This window comes from Dendrobates tinctorius, unplaced genomic scaffold (genome assembly GCF_039654945.1).
Source record: "Dendrobates tinctorius isolate UK_male_01 unplaced genomic scaffold, ASM3965494v1 ptg000197l, whole genome shotgun sequence".
NCBI classification, from domain to species: Eukaryota; Metazoa; Chordata; class Amphibia; order Anura; family Dendrobatidae; genus Dendrobates; species Dendrobates tinctorius.
Window position 1 is genome coordinate 18,483 of NW_027361864.1, and position 17,168 is coordinate 35,650.

At 60.6% G+C, this 17,168-nt stretch overlaps 19 non-coding genes across 19 annotated transcripts; all 19 read left to right on the forward strand.

Annotated features, from left to right (window-relative positions):
• Nucleotides 1-233: 233 nt before the first annotated feature.
• On the forward strand, nucleotides 234-398 carry LOC141056660 (U1 spliceosomal RNA). The gene has a single exon (XR_012221862.1). It is a non-coding gene; the product is annotated as a U1 spliceosomal RNA (small nuclear RNA).
• A 634-nt stretch (nucleotides 399-1,032) lies between these two features.
• LOC141056626 (U1 spliceosomal RNA) lies at nucleotides 1,033-1,196 on the forward strand. The gene has a single exon (XR_012221831.1). It is a non-coding gene; the product is annotated as a U1 spliceosomal RNA (small nuclear RNA).
• A 634-nt stretch (nucleotides 1,197-1,830) lies between these two features.
• On the forward strand, nucleotides 1,831-1,994 carry LOC141056638 (U1 spliceosomal RNA). Its single transcript, XR_012221842.1, has one exon. It is a non-coding gene; the product is annotated as a U1 spliceosomal RNA (small nuclear RNA).
• A 634-nt stretch (nucleotides 1,995-2,628) lies between these two features.
• LOC141056651 (U1 spliceosomal RNA) lies at nucleotides 2,629-2,792 on the forward strand. The gene has a single exon (XR_012221854.1). It is a non-coding gene; the product is annotated as a U1 spliceosomal RNA (small nuclear RNA).
• A 634-nt stretch (nucleotides 2,793-3,426) lies between these two features.
• On the forward strand, nucleotides 3,427-3,590 carry LOC141056663 (U1 spliceosomal RNA). The gene has a single exon (XR_012221865.1). It is a non-coding gene; the product is annotated as a U1 spliceosomal RNA (small nuclear RNA).
• Nucleotides 3,591-4,224: 634 nt separating this feature from the next.
• On the forward strand, nucleotides 4,225-4,388 carry LOC141056675 (U1 spliceosomal RNA). Its single transcript, XR_012221876.1, has one exon. It is a non-coding gene; the product is annotated as a U1 spliceosomal RNA (small nuclear RNA).
• Nucleotides 4,389-5,022: 634 nt separating this feature from the next.
• LOC141056687 (U1 spliceosomal RNA) lies at nucleotides 5,023-5,186 on the forward strand. The gene has a single exon (XR_012221887.1). It is a non-coding gene; the product is annotated as a U1 spliceosomal RNA (small nuclear RNA).
• A 634-nt stretch (nucleotides 5,187-5,820) lies between these two features.
• LOC141056699 (U1 spliceosomal RNA) lies at nucleotides 5,821-5,984 on the forward strand. Its single transcript, XR_012221888.1, has one exon. It is a non-coding gene; the product is annotated as a U1 spliceosomal RNA (small nuclear RNA).
• A 634-nt stretch (nucleotides 5,985-6,618) lies between these two features.
• On the forward strand, nucleotides 6,619-6,782 carry LOC141056705 (U1 spliceosomal RNA). Its single transcript, XR_012221889.1, has one exon. It is a non-coding gene; the product is annotated as a U1 spliceosomal RNA (small nuclear RNA).
• Nucleotides 6,783-7,416: 634 nt separating this feature from the next.
• Nucleotides 7,417-7,580, forward strand: LOC141056706 (U1 spliceosomal RNA). The gene has a single exon (XR_012221890.1). It is a non-coding gene; the product is annotated as a U1 spliceosomal RNA (small nuclear RNA).
• Nucleotides 7,581-8,214: 634 nt separating this feature from the next.
• On the forward strand, nucleotides 8,215-8,378 carry LOC141056707 (U1 spliceosomal RNA). The gene has a single exon (XR_012221891.1). It is a non-coding gene; the product is annotated as a U1 spliceosomal RNA (small nuclear RNA).
• Nucleotides 8,379-9,021: 643 nt separating this feature from the next.
• LOC141056708 (U1 spliceosomal RNA) lies at nucleotides 9,022-9,185 on the forward strand. Its single transcript, XR_012221892.1, has one exon. It is a non-coding gene; the product is annotated as a U1 spliceosomal RNA (small nuclear RNA).
• A 631-nt stretch (nucleotides 9,186-9,816) lies between these two features.
• LOC141056709 (U1 spliceosomal RNA) lies at nucleotides 9,817-9,980 on the forward strand. Its single transcript, XR_012221893.1, has one exon. It is a non-coding gene; the product is annotated as a U1 spliceosomal RNA (small nuclear RNA).
• A 634-nt stretch (nucleotides 9,981-10,614) lies between these two features.
• LOC141056712 (U1 spliceosomal RNA) lies at nucleotides 10,615-10,778 on the forward strand. The gene has a single exon (XR_012221895.1). It is a non-coding gene; the product is annotated as a U1 spliceosomal RNA (small nuclear RNA).
• Nucleotides 10,779-11,412: 634 nt separating this feature from the next.
• Nucleotides 11,413-11,576, forward strand: LOC141056713 (U1 spliceosomal RNA). Its single transcript, XR_012221896.1, has one exon. It is a non-coding gene; the product is annotated as a U1 spliceosomal RNA (small nuclear RNA).
• A 634-nt stretch (nucleotides 11,577-12,210) lies between these two features.
• Nucleotides 12,211-12,374, forward strand: LOC141056714 (U1 spliceosomal RNA). The gene has a single exon (XR_012221897.1). It is a non-coding gene; the product is annotated as a U1 spliceosomal RNA (small nuclear RNA).
• A 634-nt stretch (nucleotides 12,375-13,008) lies between these two features.
• LOC141056715 (U1 spliceosomal RNA) lies at nucleotides 13,009-13,172 on the forward strand. Its single transcript, XR_012221898.1, has one exon. It is a non-coding gene; the product is annotated as a U1 spliceosomal RNA (small nuclear RNA).
• Nucleotides 13,173-15,254: 2,082 nt separating this feature from the next.
• Nucleotides 15,255-15,418, forward strand: LOC141056716 (U1 spliceosomal RNA). Its single transcript, XR_012221899.1, has one exon. It is a non-coding gene; the product is annotated as a U1 spliceosomal RNA (small nuclear RNA).
• A 634-nt stretch (nucleotides 15,419-16,052) lies between these two features.
• On the forward strand, nucleotides 16,053-16,216 carry LOC141056717 (U1 spliceosomal RNA). The gene has a single exon (XR_012221900.1). It is a non-coding gene; the product is annotated as a U1 spliceosomal RNA (small nuclear RNA).
• Nucleotides 16,217-17,168: the final 952 nt, after the last annotated feature.

The following is a 17,168-nucleotide window of genomic DNA, read 5'->3' on the forward strand; positions in this document are numbered from 1 at the left end:
CTACATGCAAATGACTCTGGCTGCTGCTGGGCATCTTGGACGGCTTGGGACTCAGTCGAGCTCGGCCTGCCCCGTGGGGGTTGGACCGGGCGCCAGCCAGCGCCTCCCACTCAACGAGCCTCCGGGCGGCCTGCGCCCTACGCCAAGACACCCCCTCCCCTTCGGGCACGAGACTCCGCGATGTTGGAGAGCTGCGTCGGAGGGCCGCTCGTCGGACCGGCGGGCCCCAACTCATACTTACCTGGCAGGGGAGATACCATGATCACTAAGGTGGTTCTCCCAGGGTGAGGCTCATCCATTGCACTCCGGGTGTGCTGACCCCTGCGATTTCCCCCAAATGCGGGAAACTCGACTGCATAATTTGTGGTAGTGGGGGACTGCGTTCGCGCTTTCCCCTGATTTCCTCTGGTCAAAGACAGAAGCCGACCCACCGAAAGAAACGTGCTCTGGCAGAGCCGCACGTCACACCTGTTGCCAGAGCTAGAATACTTTGGAGCAGCTCAAAGCGGCGTCAGTTGTGGCCTTTGGCTCCCCCTTGTGGGGGAGGCCTGCCACAACTTCCGTGCATCGCTGTGTGTCTTTTTGCTTGGCTTGTCTGTTCCTTGCTGCCTTTGGCCCTTTTGGGGCTCCCTGGGCTGGTGGGGATTGATCAGCTCGCCTGCGTCTTATTCACTTGGCCACTGGGCCGGGAGGAGGAGGGGGGCGGCAGCAGCAGCAGCAGCAGCTGGAGCTGGAGCTGTCTGCATGTTCCCCGGGTGGGAGCAGCGGCGTGAGCGAGGCTGGGGTGGAGCCAATGGCCCTACATGCAAATGACTCTGGCTGCTGCTGGGCATCTTGGACGGCTTGGGACTCAGTCGAGCTCGGCCTGCCCCGTGGGGGTTGGACCGGGCGCCAGCCAGCGCCTCCCACTCAACGAGCCTCCGGGCGGCCTGCGCCCTACGCCAAGACACCCCCTCCCCTTCGGGCACGAGACTCCGCGATGTTGGAGAGCTGCGTCGGAGGGCCGCTCGTCGGACCGGCGGGCCCCAACTCATACTTACCTGGCAGGGGAGATACCATGATCACTAAGGTGGTTCTCCCAGGGTGAGGCTCATCCATTGCACTCCGGGTGTGCTGACCCCTGCGATTTCCCCAAATGCGGGAAACTCGACTGCATAATTTGTGGTAGTGGGGGACTGCGTTCGCGCTTTCCCCTGATTTCCTCTGGTCAAAGACAGAAGCCGACCCACCGAAAGAAACGTGCTCTGGCAGAGCCGCACGTCACACCTGTTGCCAGAGCTAGAATACTTTGGAGCAGCTCAAAGCGGCGTCAGTTGTGGCCTTTGGCTCCCCCTTGTGGGGGAGGCCTGCCACAACTTCCGTGCATCGCTGTGTGTCTTTTTGCTTGGCTTGTCTGTTCCTTGCTGCCTTTGGCCCTTTTGGGGCTCCCTGGGCTGGTGGGGATTGATCAGCTCGCCTGCGTCTTATTCACTTGGCCACTGGGCCGGGAGGAGGAGGGGGGCGGCAGCAGCAGCAGCAGCAGCTGGAGCTGGAGCTGTCTGCATGTTCCCCGGGTGGGAGCAGCGGCGTGAGCGAGGCTGGGGTGGAGCCAATGGCCCTACATGCAAATGACTCTGGCTGCTGCTGGGCATCTTGGACGGCTTGGGACTCAGTCGAGCTCGGCCTGCCCCGTGGGGGTTGGACCGGGCGCCAGCCAGCGCCTCCCACTCAACGAGCCTCCGGGCGGCCTGCGCCCTACGCCAAGACACCCCCTCCCCTTCGGGCACGAGACTCCGCGATGTTGGAGAGCTGCGTCGGAGGGCCGCTCGTCGGACCGGCGGGCCCCAACTCATACTTACCTGGCAGGGGAGATACCATGATCACTAAGGTGGTTCTCCCAGGGTGAGGCTCATCCATTGCACTCCGGGTGTGCTGACCCCTGCGATTTCCCCAAATGCGGGAAACTCGACTGCATAATTTGTGGTAGTGGGGGACTGCGTTCGCGCTTTCCCCTGATTTCCTCTGGTCAAAGACAGAAGCCGACCCACCGAAAGAAACGTGCTCTGGCAGAGCCGCACGTCACACCTGTTGCCAGAGCTAGAATACTTTGGAGCAGCTCAAAGCGGCGTCAGTTGTGGCCTTTGGCTCCCCCTTGTGGGGGAGGCCTGCCACAACTTCCGTGCATCGCTGTGTGTCTTTTTGCTTGGCTTGTCTGTTCCTTGCTGCCTTTGGCCCTTTTGGGGCTCCCTGGGCTGGTGGGGATTGATCAGCTCGCCTGCGTCTTATTCACTTGGCCACTGGGCCGGGAGGAGGAGGGGGGCGGCAGCAGCAGCAGCAGCAGCTGGAGCTGGAGCTGTCTGCATGTTCCCCGGGTGGGAGCAGCGGCGTGAGCGAGGCTGGGGTGGAGCCAATGGCCCTACATGCAAATGACTCTGGCTGCTGCTGGGCATCTTGGACGGCTTGGGACTCAGTCGAGCTCGGCCTGCCCCGTGGGGGTTGGACCGGGCGCCAGCCAGCGCCTCCCACTCAACGAGCCTCCGGGCGGCCTGCGCCCTACGCCAAGACACCCCCTCCCCTTCGGGCACGAGACTCCGCGATGTTGGAGAGCTGCGTCGGAGGGCCGCTCGTCGGACCGGCGGGCCCCAACTCATACTTACCTGGCAGGGGAGATACCATGATCACTAAGGTGGTTCTCCCAGGGTGAGGCTCATCCATTGCACTCCGGGTGTGCTGACCCCTGCGATTTCCCCAAATGCGGGAAACTCGACTGCATAATTTGTGGTAGTGGGGGACTGCGTTCGCGCTTTCCCCTGATTTCCTCTGGTCAAAGACAGAAGCCGACCCACCGAAAGAAACGTGCTCTGGCAGAGCCGCACGTCACACCTGTTGCCAGAGCTAGAATACTTTGGAGCAGCTCAAAGCGGCGTCAGTTGTGGCCTTTGGCTCCCCCTTGTGGGGGAGGCCTGCCACAACTTCCGTGCATCGCTGTGTGTCTTTTTGCTTGGCTTGTCTGTTCCTTGCTGCCTTTGGCCCTTTTGGGGCTCCCTGGGCTGGTGGGGATTGATCAGCTCGCCTGCGTCTTATTCACTTGGCCACTGGGCCGGGAGGAGGAGGGGGGCGGCAGCAGCAGCAGCAGCAGCTGGAGCTGGAGCTGTCTGCATGTTCCCCGGGTGGGAGCAGCGGCGTGAGCGAGGCTGGGGTGGAGCCAATGGCCCTACATGCAAATGACTCTGGCTGCTGCTGGGCATCTTGGACGGCTTGGGACTCAGTCGAGCTCGGCCTGCCCCGTGGGGGTTGGACCGGGCGCCAGCCAGCGCCTCCCACTCAACGAGCCTCCGGGCGGCCTGCGCCCTACGCCAAGACACCCCCTCCCCTTCGGGCACGAGACTCCGCGATGTTGGAGAGCTGCGTCGGAGGGCCGCTCGTCGGACCGGCGGGCCCCAACTCATACTTACCTGGCAGGGGAGATACCATGATCACTAAGGTGGTTCTCCCAGGGTGAGGCTCATCCATTGCACTCCGGGTGTGCTGACCCCTGCGATTTCCCCAAATGCGGGAAACTCGACTGCATAATTTGTGGTAGTGGGGGACTGCGTTCGCGCTTTCCCCTGATTTCCTCTGGTCAAAGACAGAAGCCGACCCACCGAAAGAAACGTGCTCTGGCAGAGCCGCACGTCACACCTGTTGCCAGAGCTAGAATACTTTGGAGCAGCTCAAAGCGGCGTCAGTTGTGGCCTTTGGCTCCCCCTTGTGGGGGAGGCCTGCCACAACTTCCGTGCATCGCTGTGTGTCTTTTTGCTTGGCTTGTCTGTTCCTTGCTGCCTTTGGCCCTTTTGGGGCTCCCTGGGCTGGTGGGGATTGATCAGCTCGCCTGCGTCTTATTCACTTGGCCACTGGGCCGGGAGGAGGAGGGGGGCGGCAGCAGCAGCAGCAGCAGCTGGAGCTGGAGCTGTCTGCATGTTCCCCGGGTGGGAGCAGCGGCGTGAGCGAGGCTGGGGTGGAGCCAATGGCCCTACATGCAAATGACTCTGGCTGCTGCTGGGCATCTTGGACGGCTTGGGACTCAGTCGAGCTCGGCCTGCCCCGTGGGGGTTGGACCGGGCGCCAGCCAGCGCCTCCCACTCAACGAGCCTCCGGGCGGCCTGCGCCCTACGCCAAGACACCCCCTCCCCTTCGGGCACGAGACTCCGCGATGTTGGAGAGCTGCGTCGGAGGGCCGCTCGTCGGACCGGCGGGCCCCAACTCATACTTACCTGGCAGGGGAGATACCATGATCACTAAGGTGGTTCTCCCAGGGTGAGGCTCATCCATTGCACTCCGGGTGTGCTGACCCCTGCGATTTCCCCAAATGCGGGAAACTCGACTGCATAATTTGTGGTAGTGGGGGACTGCGTTCGCGCTTTCCCCTGATTTCCTCTGGTCAAAGACAGAAGCCGACCCACCGAAAGAAACGTGCTCTGGCAGAGCCGCACGTCACACCTGTTGCCAGAGCTAGAATACTTTGGAGCAGCTCAAAGCGGCGTCAGTTGTGGCCTTTGGCTCCCCCTTGTGGGGGAGGCCTGCCACAACTTCCGTGCATCGCTGTGTGTCTTTTTGCTTGGCTTGTCTGTTCCTTGCTGCCTTTGGCCCTTTTGGGGCTCCCTGGGCTGGTGGGGATTGATCAGCTCGCCTGCGTCTTATTCACTTGGCCACTGGGCCGGGAGGAGGAGGGGGGCGGCAGCAGCAGCAGCAGCAGCTGGAGCTGGAGCTGTCTGCATGTTCCCCGGGTGGGAGCAGCGGCGTGAGCGAGGCTGGGGTGGAGCCAATGGCCCTACATGCAAATGACTCTGGCTGCTGCTGGGCATCTTGGACGGCTTGGGACTCAGTCGAGCTCGGCCTGCCCCGTGGGGGTTGGACCGGGCGCCAGCCAGCGCCTCCCACTCAACGAGCCTCCGGGCGGCCTGCGCCCTACGCCAAGACACCCCCTCCCCTTCGGGCACGAGACTCCGCGATGTTGGAGAGCTGCGTCGGAGGGCCGCTCGTCGGACCGGCGGGCCCCAACTCATACTTACCTGGCAGGGGAGATACCATGATCACTAAGGTGGTTCTCCCAGGGTGAGGCTCATCCATTGCACTCCGGGTGTGCTGACCCCTGCGATTTCCCCAAATGCGGGAAACTCGACTGCATAATTTGTGGTAGTGGGGGACTGCGTTCGCGCTTTCCCCTGATTTCCTCTGGTCAAAGACAGAAGCCGACCCACCGAAAGAAACGTGCTCTGGCAGAGCCGCACGTCACACCTGTTGCCAGAGCTAGAATACTTTGGAGCAGCTCAAAGCGGCGTCAGTTGTGGCCTTTGGCTCCCCCTTGTGGGGGAGGCCTGCCACAACTTCCGTGCATCGCTGTGTGTCTTTTTGCTTGGCTTGTCTGTTCCTTGCTGCCTTTGGCCCTTTTGGGGCTCCCTGGGCTGGTGGGGATTGATCAGCTCGCCTGCGTCTTATTCACTTGGCCACTGGGCCGGGAGGAGGAGGGGGGCAGCAGCAGCAGCAGCAGCAGCTGGAGCTGGAGCTGTCTGCATGTTCCCCGGGTGGGAGCAGCGGCGTGAGCGAGGCTGGGGTGGAGCCAATGGCCCTACATGCAAATGACTCTGGCTGCTGCTGGGCATCTTGGACGGCTTGGGACTCAGTCGAGCTCGGCCTGCCCCGTGGGGGTTGGACCGGGCGCCAGCCAGCGCCTCCCACTCAACGAGCCTCCGGGCGGCCTGCGCCCTACGCCAAGACACCCCCTCCCCTTCGGGCACGAGACTCCGCGATGTTGGAGAGCTGCGTCGGAGGGCCGCTCGTCGGACCGGCGGGCCCCAACTCATACTTACCTGGCAGGGGAGATACCATGATCACTAAGGTGGTTCTCCCAGGGTGAGGCTCATCCATTGCACTCCGGGTGTGCTGACCCCTGCGATTTCCCCAAATGCGGGAAACTCGACTGCATAATTTGTGGTAGTGGGGGACTGCGTTCGCGCTTTCCCCTGATTTCCTCTGGTCAAAGACAGAAGCCGACCCACCGAAAGAAACGTGCTCTGGCAGAGCCGCACGTCACACCTGTTGCCAGAGCTAGAATACTTTGGAGCAGCTCAAAGCGGCGTCAGTTGTGGCCTTTGGCTCCCCCTTGTGGGGGAGGCCTGCCACAACTTCCGTGCATCGCTCTGTGTCTTTTTGCTTGGCTTGTCTGTTCCTTGCTGCCTTTGGCCCTTTTGGGGCTCCCTGGGCTGGTGGGGATTGATCAGCTCGCCTGCGTCTTATTCACTTGGCCACTGGGCCGGGAGGAGGAGGGGGGCGGCAGCAGCAGCAGCAGCAGCTGGAGCTGGAGCTGTCTGCATGTTCCCCGGGTGGGAGCAGCGGCGTGAGCGAGGCTGGGGTGGAGCCAATGGCCCTACATGCAAATGACTCTGGCTGCTGCTGGGCATCTTGGACGGCTTGGGACTCAGTCGAGCTCGGCCTGCCCCGTGGGGGTTGGACCGGGCGCCAGCCAGCGCCTCCCACTCAACGAGCCTCCGGGCGGCCTGCGCCCTACGCCAAGACACCCCCTCCCCTTCGGGCACGAGACTCCGCGATGTTGGAGAGCTGCGTCGGAGGGCCGCTCGTCGGACCGGCGGGCCCCAACTCATACTTACCTGGCAGGGGAGATACCATGATCACTAAGGTGGTTCTCCCAGGGTGAGGCTCATCCATTGCACTCCGGGTGTGCTGACCCCTGCGATTTCCCCAAATGCGGGAAACTCGACTGCATAATTTGTGGTAGTGGGGGACTGCGTTCGCGCTTTCCCCTGATTTCCTCTGGTCAAAGACAGAAGCCGACCCACCGAAAGAAACGTGCTCTGGCAGAGCCGCACGTCACACCTGTTGCCAGAGCTAGAATACTTTGGAGCAGCTCAAAGCGGCGTCAGTTGTGGCCTTTGGCTCCCCCTTGTGGGGGAGGCCTGCCACAACTTCCGTGCATCGCTGTGTGTCTTTTTGCTTGGCTTCTCTGTTCCTTGCTGCCTTTGGCCCTTTTGGGGCTCCCTGGGCTGGTGGGGATTGATCAGCTCGCCTGCGTCTTATTCACTTGGCCACTGGGCCGGGAGGAGGAGGGGGGCGGCAGCAGCAGCAGCAGCAGCTGGAGCTGGAGCTGTCTGCATGTTCCCCGGGTGGGAGCAGCGGCGTGAGCGAGGCTGGGGTGGAGCCAATGGCCCTACATGCAAATGACTCTGGCTGCTGCTGGGCATCTTGGACGGCTTGGGACTCAGTCGAGCTCGGCCTGCCCCGTGGGGGTTGGACCGGGCGCCAGCCAGCGCCTCCCACTCAACGAGCCTCCGGGCGGCCTGCGCCCTACGCCAAGACACCCCCTCCCCTTCGGGCACGAGACTCCGCGATGTTGGAGAGCTGCGTCGGAGGGCCGCTCGTCGGACCGGCGGGCCCCAACTCATACTTACCTGGCAGGGGAGATACCATGATCACTAAGGTGGTTCTCCCAGGGTGAGGCTCATCCATTGCACTCCGGGTGTGCTGACCCCTGCGATTTCCCCAAATGCGGGAAACTCGACTGCATAATTTGTGGTAGTGGGGGACTGCGTTCGCGCTTTCCCCTGATTTCCTCTGGTCAAAGACAGAAGCCGACCCACCGAAAGAAACGTGCTCTGGCAGAGCCGCACGTCACACCTGTTGCCAGAGCTAGAATACTTTGGAGCAGCTCAAAGCGGCGTCAGTTGTGGCCTTTGGCTCCCCCTTGTGGGGGAGGCCTGCCACAACTTCCGTGCATCGCTGTGTGTCTTTTTGCTTGGCTTGTCTGTTCCTTGCTGCCTTTGGCCCTTTTGGGGCTCCCTGGGCTGGTGGGGATTGATCAGCTCGCCTGCGTCTTATTCACTTGGCCACTGGGCCGGGAGGAGGAGGGGGGCGGCAGCAGCAGCAGCAGCAGCTGGAGCTGGAGCTGTCTGCATGTTCCCCGGGTGGGAGCAGCGGCGTGAGCGAGGCTGGGGTGGAGCCAATGGCCCTACATGCAAATGACTCTGGCTGCTGCTGGGCATCTTGGACGGCTTGGGACTCAGTCGAGCTCGGCCTGCCCCGTGGGGGTTGGACCGGGCGCCAGCCAGCGCCTCCCACTCAACGAGCCTCCGGGCGGCCTGCGCCCTACGCCAAGACACCCCCTCCCCTTCGGGCACGAGACTCCGCGATGTTGGAGAGCTGCGTCGGAGGGCCGCTCGTCGGACCGGCGGGCCCCAACTCATACTTACCTGGCAGGGGAGATACCATGATCACTAAGGTGGTTCTCCCAGGGTGAGGCTCATCCATTGCACTCCGGGTGTGCTGACCCCTGCGATTTCCCCAAATGCGGGAAACTCGACTGCATAATTTGTGGTAGTGGGGGACTGCGTTCGCGCTTTCCCCTGATTTCCTCTGGTCAAAGACAGAAGCCGACCCACCGAAAGAAACGTGCTCTGGCAGAGCCGCACGTCACACCTGTTGCCAGAGCTAGAATACTTTGGAGCAGCTCAAAGCGGCGTCAGTTGTGGCCTTTGGCTCCCCCTTGTGGGGGAGGCCTGCCACAACTTCCGTGCATCGCTGTGTGTCTTTTTGCTTGGCTTGTCTGTTCCTTGCTGCCTTTGGCCCTTTTGGGGCTCCCTGGGCTGGTGGGGATTGATCAGCTCGCCTGCGTCTTATTCACTTGGCCACTGGGCCGGGAGGAGGAGGGGGGCAGCAGCAGCAGCAGCAGCAGCAGCAGCAGCTGGAGCTGGAGCTGTCTGCATGTTCCCCGGGTGGGAGCAGCGGCGTGAGCGAGGCTGGGGTGGAGCCAATGGCCCTACATGCAAATGACTCTGGCTGCTGCTGGGCATCTTGGACGGCTTGGGACTCAGTCGAGCTCGGCCTGCCCCGTGGGGGTTGGACCGGGCGCCAGCCAGCGCCTCCCACTCAACGAGCCTCCGGGCGGCCTGCGCCCTACGCCAAGACACCCCCTCCCCTTCGGGCACGAGACTCCGCGATGTTGGAGAGCTGCGTCGGAGGGCCGCTCGTCGGACCGGCGGGCCCCAACTCATACTTACCTGGCAGGGGAGATACCATGATCACTAAGGTGGTTCTCCCAGGGTGAGGCTCATCCATTGCACTCCGGGTGTGCTGACCCCTGCGATTTCCCCAAATGCGGGAAACTCGACTGCATAATTTGTGGTAGTGGGGGACTGCGTTCGCGCTTTCCCCTGATTTCCTCTGGTCAAAGACAGAAGCCGACCCACCGAAAGAAACGTGCTCTGGCAGAGCCGCACGTCACACCTGTTGCCAGAGCTAGAATACTTTGGAGCAGCTCAAAGCGGCGTCAGTTGTGGCCTTTGGCTCCCCCTTGTGGGGGAGGCCTGCCACAACTTCCGTGCATCGCTGTGTGTCTTTTTGCTTGGCTTGTCTGTTCCTTGCTGCCTTTGGCCCTTTTGGGGCTCCCTGGGCTGGTGGGGATTGATCAGCTCGCCTGCGTCTTATTCACTTGGCCACTGGGCCGGGAGGAGGAGGGGGGCGGCAGCAGCAGCAGCAGCTGGAGCTGGAGCTGTCTGCATGTTCCCCGGGTGGGAGCAGCGGCGTGAGCGAGGCTGGGGTGGAGCCAATGGCCCTACATGCAAATGACTCTGGCTGCTGCTGGGCATCTTGGACGGCTTGGGACTCAGTCGAGCTCGGCCTGCCCCGTGGGGGTTGGACCGGGCGCCAGCCAGCGCCTCCCACTCAACGAGCCTCCGGGCGGCCTGCGCCCTACGCCAAGACACCCCCTCCCCTTCGGGCACGAGACTCCGCGATGTTGGAGAGCTGCGTCGGAGGGCCGCTCGTCGGACCGGCGGGCCCCAACTCATACTTACCTGGCAGGGGAGATACCATGATCACTAAGGTGGTTCTCCCAGGGTGAGGCTCATCCATTGCACTCCGGGTGTGCTGACCCCTGCGATTTCCCCAAATGCGGGAAACTCGACTGCATAATTTGTGGTAGTGGGGGACTGCGTTCGCGCTTTCCCCTGATTTCCTCTGGTCAAAGACAGAAGCCGACCCACCGAAAGAAACGTGCTCTGGCAGAGCCGCACGTCACACCTGTTGCCAGAGCTAGAATACTTTGGAGCAGCTCAAAGCGGCGTCAGTTGTGGCCTTTGGCTCCCCCTTGTGGGGGAGGCCTGCCACAACTTCCGTGCATCGCTGTGTGTCTTTTTGCTTGGCTTGTCTGTTCCTTGCTGCCTTTGGCCCTTTTGGGGCTCCCTGGGCTGGTGGGGATTGATCAGCTCGCCTGCGTCTTATTCACTTGGCCACTGGGCCGGGAGGAGGAGGGGGGCGGCAGCAGCAGCAGCAGCAGCTGGAGCTGGAGCTGTCTGCATGTTCCCCGGGTGGGAGCAGCGGCGTGAGCGAGGCTGGGGTGGAGCCAATGGCCCTACATGCAAATGACTCTGGCTGCTGCTGGGCATCTTGGACGGCTTGGGACTCAGTCGAGCTCGGCCTGCCCCGTGGGGGTTGGACCGGGCGCCAGCCAGCGCCTCCCACTCAACGAGCCTCCGGGCGGCCTGCGCCCTACGCCAAGACACCCCCTCCCCTTCGGGCACGAGACTCCGCGATGTTGGAGAGCTGCGTCGGAGGGCCGCTCGTCGGACCGGCGGGCCCCAACTCATACTTACCTGGCAGGGGAGATACCATGATCACTAAGGTGGTTCTCCCAGGGTGAGGCTCATCCATTGCACTCCGGGTGTGCTGACCCCTGCGATTTCCCCAAATGCGGGAAACTCGACTGCATAATTTGTGGTAGTGGGGGACTGCGTTCGCGCTTTCCCCTGATTTCCTCTGGTCAAAGACAGAAGCCGACCCACCGAAAGAAACGTGCTCTGGCAGAGCCGCACGTCACACCTGTTGCCAGAGCTAGAATACTTTGGAGCAGCTCAAAGCGGCGTCAGTTGTGGCCTTTGGCTCCCCCTTGTGGGGGAGGCCTGCCACAACTTCCGTGCATCGCTGTGTGTCTTTTTGCTTGGCTTGTCTGTTCCTTGCTGCCTTTGGCCCTTTTGGGGCTCCCTGGGCTGGTGGGGATTGATCAGCTCGCCTGCGTCTTATTCACTTGGCCACTGGGCCGGGAGGAGGAGGGGGGCGGCAGCAGCAGCAGCAGCAGCTGGAGCTGGAGCTGTCTGCATGTTCCCCGGGTGGGAGCAGCGGCGTGAGCGAGGCTGGGGTGGAGCCAATGGCCCTACATGCAAATGACTCTGGCTGCTGCTGGGCATCTTGGACGGCTTGGGACTCAGTCGAGCTCGGCCTGCCCCGTGGGGGTTGGACCGGGCGCCAGCCAGCGCCTCCCACTCAACGAGCCTCCGGGCGGCCTGCGCCCTACGCCAAGACACCCCCTCCCCTTCGGGCACGAGACTCCGCGATGTTGGAGAGCTGCGTCGGAGGGCCGCTCGTCGGACCGGCGGGCCCCAACTCATACTTACCTGGCAGGGGAGATACCATGATCACTAAGGTGGTTCTCCCAGGGTGAGGCTCATCCATTGCACTCCGGGTGTGCTGACCCCTGCGATTTCCCCAAATGCGGGAAACTCGACTGCATAATTTGTGGTAGTGGGGGACTGCGTTCGCGCTTTCCCCTGATTTCCTCTGGTCAAAGACAGAAGCCGACCCACCGAAAGAAACGTGCTCTGGCAGAGCCGCACGTCACACCTGTTGCCAGAGCTAGAATACTTTGGAGCAGCTCAAAGCGGCGTCAGTTGTGGCCTTTGGCTCCCCCTTGTGGGGGAGGCCTGCCACAACTTCCGTGCATCGCTGTGTGTCTTTTTGCTTGGCTTGTCTGTTCCTTGCTGCCTTTGGCCCTTTTGGGGCTCCCTGGGCTGGTGGGGATTGATCAGCTCGCCTGCGTCTTATTCACTTGGCCACTGGGCCGGGAGGAGGAGGGGGGCAGCAGCAGCAGCAGCAGCAGCTGGAGCTGGAGCTGTCTGCATGTTCCCCGGGTGGGAGCAGCGGCGTGAGCGAGGCTGGGGTGGAGCCAATGGCCCTACATGCAAATGACTCTGGCTGCTGCTGGGCATCTTGGACGGCTTGGGACTCAGTCGAGCTCGGCCTGCCCCGTGGGGGTTGGACCGGGCGCCAGCCAGCGCCTCCCACTCAACGAGCCTCCGGGCGGCCTGCGCCCTACGCCAAGACACCCCCTCCCCTTCGGGCACGAGACTCCGCGATGTTGGAGAGCTGCGTCGGAGGGCCGCTCGTCGGACCGGCGGGCCCCAACTCATACTTACCTGGCAGGGGAGATACCATGATCACTAAGGTGGTTCTCCCAGGGTGAGGCTCATCCATTGCACTCCGGGTGTGCTGACCCCTGCGATTTCCCCAAATGCGGGAAACTCGACTGCATAATTTGTGGTAGTGGGGGACTGCGTTCGCGCTTTCCCCTGATTTCCTCTGGTCAAAGACAGAAGCCGACCCACCGAAAGAAACGTGCTCTGGCAGAGCCGCACGTCACACCTGTTGCCAGAGCTAGAATACTTTGGAGCAGCTCAAAGCGGCGTCAGTTGTGGCCTTTGGCTCCCCCTTGTGGGGGAGGCCTGCCACAACTTCCGTGCATCGCTGTGTGTCTTTTTGCTTGGCTTGTCTGTTCCTTGCTGCCTTTGGCCCTTTTGGGGCTCCCTGGGCTGGTGGGGATTGATCAGCTCGCCTGCGTCTTATTCACTTGGCCACTGGGCCGGGAGGAGGAGGGGGGCGGCAGCAGCAGCAGCAGCAGCTGGAGCTGGAGCTGTCTGCATGTTCCCCGGGTGGGAGCAGCGGCGTGAGCGAGGCTGGGGTGGAGCCAATGGCCCTACATGCAAATGACTCTGGCTGCTGCTGGGCATCTTGGACGGCTTGGGACTCAGTCGAGCTCGGCCTGCCCCGTGGGGGTTGGACCGGGCGCCAGCCAGCGCCTCCCACTCAACGAGCCTCCGGGCGGCCTGCGCCCTACGCCAAGACACCCCCTCCCCTTCGGGCACGAGACTCCGCGATGTTGGAGAGCTGCGTCGGAGGGCCGCTCGTCGGACCGGCGGGCCCCAACTCATACTTACCTGGCAGGGGAGATACCATGATCACTAAGGTGGTTCTCCCAGGGTGAGGCTCATCCATTGCACTCCGGGTGTGCTGACCCCTGCGATTTCCCCAAATGCGGGAAACTCGACTGCATAATTTGTGGTAGTGGGGGACTGCGTTCGCGCTTTCCCCTGATTTCCTCTGGTCAAAGACAGAAGCCGACCCACCGAAAGAAACGTGCTCTGGCAGAGCCGCACGTCACACCTGTTGCCAGAGCTAGAATACTTTGGAGCAGCTCAAAGCGGCGTCAGTTGTGGCCTTTGGCTCCCCCTTGTGGGGGAGGCCTGCCACAACTTCCGTGCATCGCTGTGTGTCTTTTTGCTTGGCTTGTCTGTTCCTTGCTGCCTTTGGCCCTTTTGGGGCTCCCTGGGCTGGTGGGGATTGATCAGCTCGCCTGCGTCTTATTCACTTGGCCACTGGGCCGGGAGGAGGAGGGGGGCGGCAGCAGCAGCAGCAGCAGCTGGAGCTGGAGCTGTCTGCATGTTCCCCGGGTGGGAGCAGCGGCGTGAGGCTAGTTTCACACTTGCTTTTTTTTGCAGCGCGTTTTTCCCGCAAAAAAACGCATTGAAAAAACGCATACATAAGCATACAACTGCTGCGTTTTTTTCAAGCATTTTTATGAGCATGCATGAAAAAAACGCAGCGTTTTTATGCGTTTGTATGCGTTTTTAGTGCGTTTTTACCGCGTTTGCGTTTTTTTCCAACATTTTTAGGTGGCCCCTCACACTACCCAAACCATGACTTTACTAACCCTAACCCTGACCCTAACCCTAACCCTAACCCTGACCCTAACCCTAACCCTAACCCTGACCCTAACCCTTAACCAAATCATACTTAACCCTAACCCAAACCCTAAACCCTAACTAACCCTAACCCTAACCCTAACCCTGACCCTAACCCTAACCCTAACCCTGACCCTAACCCTAACCCTAACCCTAACCCTGACCCTAACCCTAACCCTAACCCTGACCCTAACCCTTAACAAAACCATACTTAACCCTAACCCTGACCCTAACCCTAACCCTAACCCTAACCCTGACCCTAACCCTAACCCTGACCCTAACCCTAACCCTAACCCTAACCCTGACCCTAACCCTAACCCTAACCCTTAACAAAACCATACTTAACCCTAACCCTGACCCTAACCCTAACCCTAACCCTGACCCTAACCCTTAACAAAACCATACTTAACCCTAATCCTGACCCTAACCCTGACCCTAATCCTTAACAAAACCATACTTAACCCTAATCCTGACCCTAACCCTGACCCTAACCCTAACCCTGACCCTAACCCTTAACAAAACCATACTTAACCCTAACCCTGACCCTAACCCTAACCCTGACCCCAACCCTAACCCTAACCCTGACCCTAACCCTAACCCTAACCCTGACCCTAACCCTTAACAAAACCATACTTAACCCTAATCCTGACCCTAACCCTGACCCTAATCCTTAACAAAACCATACTTAACCCTAATCCTGACCCTAACCCTGACCCTAACCCTTAACCAAACCATACTTAACCCTAACCCTGACACAAACCCCAACCCTAACCCTGACCCTGACCATAACCCTAACCCTAAACCCTCTTAACTAACCCTAACTCTAACCCAAACCCCTAAATTCCATGGTTAAAAAAAAAAAACGCATATGCAAAAAAACGCATACATGAGCATGCCAGTGCGCACATATGCGCATCCATAGGCTATAATGGCCATTTTTAGCGCAAAACGTGCGCATATGTGCGCATGCGCTTTTTTGCAGGGCCAAAAATGCAACATGCTGCGTCTGGAAAATACCAACGCACACCCCAAAAAAACGCAGCGCATGAAAATCGCATACATGCGCTTACCAGCGCGCAGGTATGCGCACCCATGTTAAATATAGGGGAAAAAACGCATGCGCAGGTATGCGTTTTTTTCCAGCGCTAAAAAACGCAAATGTGAAACCAGCCTGAGCGAGGCTGGGGTGGAGCCAATGGCCCTACATGCAAATGACTCTGGCTGCTGCTGGGCATCTTGGACGGCTTGGGACTCAGTCGAGCTCGGCCTGCCCCGTGGGGGTTGGACCGGGCGCCAGCCAGCGCCTCCCACTCAACGAGCCTCCGGGCGGCCTGCGCCCTACGCCAAGACACCCCCTCCCCTTCGGGCACGAGACTCCGCGATGTTGGAGAGCTGCGTCGGAGGGCCGCTCGTCGGACCGGCGGGCCCCAACTCATACTTACCTGGCAGGGGAGATACCATGATCACTAAGGTGGTTCTCCCAGGGTGAGGCTCATCCATTGCACTCCGGGTGTGCTGACCCCTGCGATTTCCCCAAATGCGGGAAACTCGACTGCATAATTTGTGGTAGTGGGGGACTGCGTTCGCGCTTTCCCCTGATTTCCTCTGGTCAAAGACAGAAGCCGACCCACCGAAAGAAACGTGCTCTGGCAGAGCCGCACGTCACACCTGTTGCCAGAGCTAGAATACTTTGGAGCAGCTCAAAGCGGCGTCAGTTGTGGCCTTTGGCTCCCCCTTGTGGGGGAGGCCTGCCACAACTTCCGTGCATCGCTGTGTGTCTTTTTGCTTGGCTTGTCTGTTCCTTGCTGCCTTTGGCCCTTTTGGGGCTCCCTGGGCTGGTGGGGATTGATCAGCTCGCCTGCGTCTTATTCACTTGGCCACTGGGCCGGGAGGAGGAGGGGGGCGGCAGCAGCAGCAGCAGCAGCTGGAGCTGGAGCTGTCTGCATGTTCCCCGGGTGGGAGCAGCGGCGTGAGCGAGGCTGGGGTGGAGCCAATGGCCCTACATGCAAATGACTCTGGCTGCTGCTGGGCATCTTGGATGGCTTGGGACTCAGTCGAGCTCGGCCTGCCCCGTGGGGGTTGGACCGGGCGCCAGCCAGCGCCTCCCACTCAACGAGCCTCCGGGCGGCCTGCGCCCTACGCCAAGACACCCCCTCCCCTTCGGGCACGAGACTCCGCGATGTTGGAGAGCTGCGTCGGAGGGCCGCTCGTCGGACCGGCGGGCCCCAACTCATACTTACCTGGCAGGGGAGATACCATGATCACTAAGGTGGTTCTCCCAGGGTGAGGCTCATCCATTGCACTCCGGGTGTGCTGACCCCTGCGATTTCCCCAAATGCGGGAAACTCGACTGCATAATTTGTGGTAGTGGGGGACTGCGTTCGCGCTTTCCCCTGATTTCCTCTGGTCAAAGACAGAAGCCGACCCACCGAAAGAAACGTGCTCTGGCAGAGCCGCACGTCACACCTGTTGCCAGAGCTAGAATACTTTGGAGCAGCTCAAAGCGGCGTCAGTTGTGGCCTTTGGCTCCCCCTTGTGGGGGAGGCCTGCCACAACTTCCGTGCATCGCTGTGTGTCTTTTTGCTTGGCTTGTCTGTTCCTTGCTGCCTTTGGCCCTTTTGGGGCTCCCTGGGCTGGTGGGGATTGATCAGCTCGCCTGCGTCTTATTCACTTGGCCACTGGGCCGGGAGGAGGAGGGGGGCGGCAGCAGCAGCAGCAGCAGCTGGAGCTGGAGCTGTCTGCATGTTCCCCGGGTGGGAGCAGCGGCGTGAGGCTAGTTTCACACTTGCTTTTTTTTGCAGCGCGTTTTTCCCGCAAAAAAACGCATTGAAAAAACGCATACATAAGCATACAACTGCTGCGTTTTTTTCAAGCATTTTTATGAGCATGCATGAAAAAAACGCAGCGTTTTTATGCGTTTGTATGCGTTTTTAGTGCGTTTTTACCGCGTTTGCGTTTTTTTCCAACATTTTTAGGTGGCCCCTCACACTACCCAAACCATGACTTTACTAACCCTAACCCTGACCCTAACCCTAACCCTAACCCTGACCCTAACCCTAACCCTAACCCTGACCCTAACCCTTAACCAAATCATACTTAACCCTAACCCAAACCCTAAACCCTAACTAACCCTAACCCTAACCCTAACCCTGACCCTAACCCTAACCCTAACCCTAACCCTAACCCTGACCCTAACCCTAACCCTAACCCTGACCCTAACCCTTAACAAAACCATACTTAACCCTAACCCTGACCCTAACCCTAACCCTAACCCTAACCCTGACCCTAACCCTAACCCTGACCCTAACCCTAACCCTAACCCTAACCCTGACCCTAACCCTAACCCTA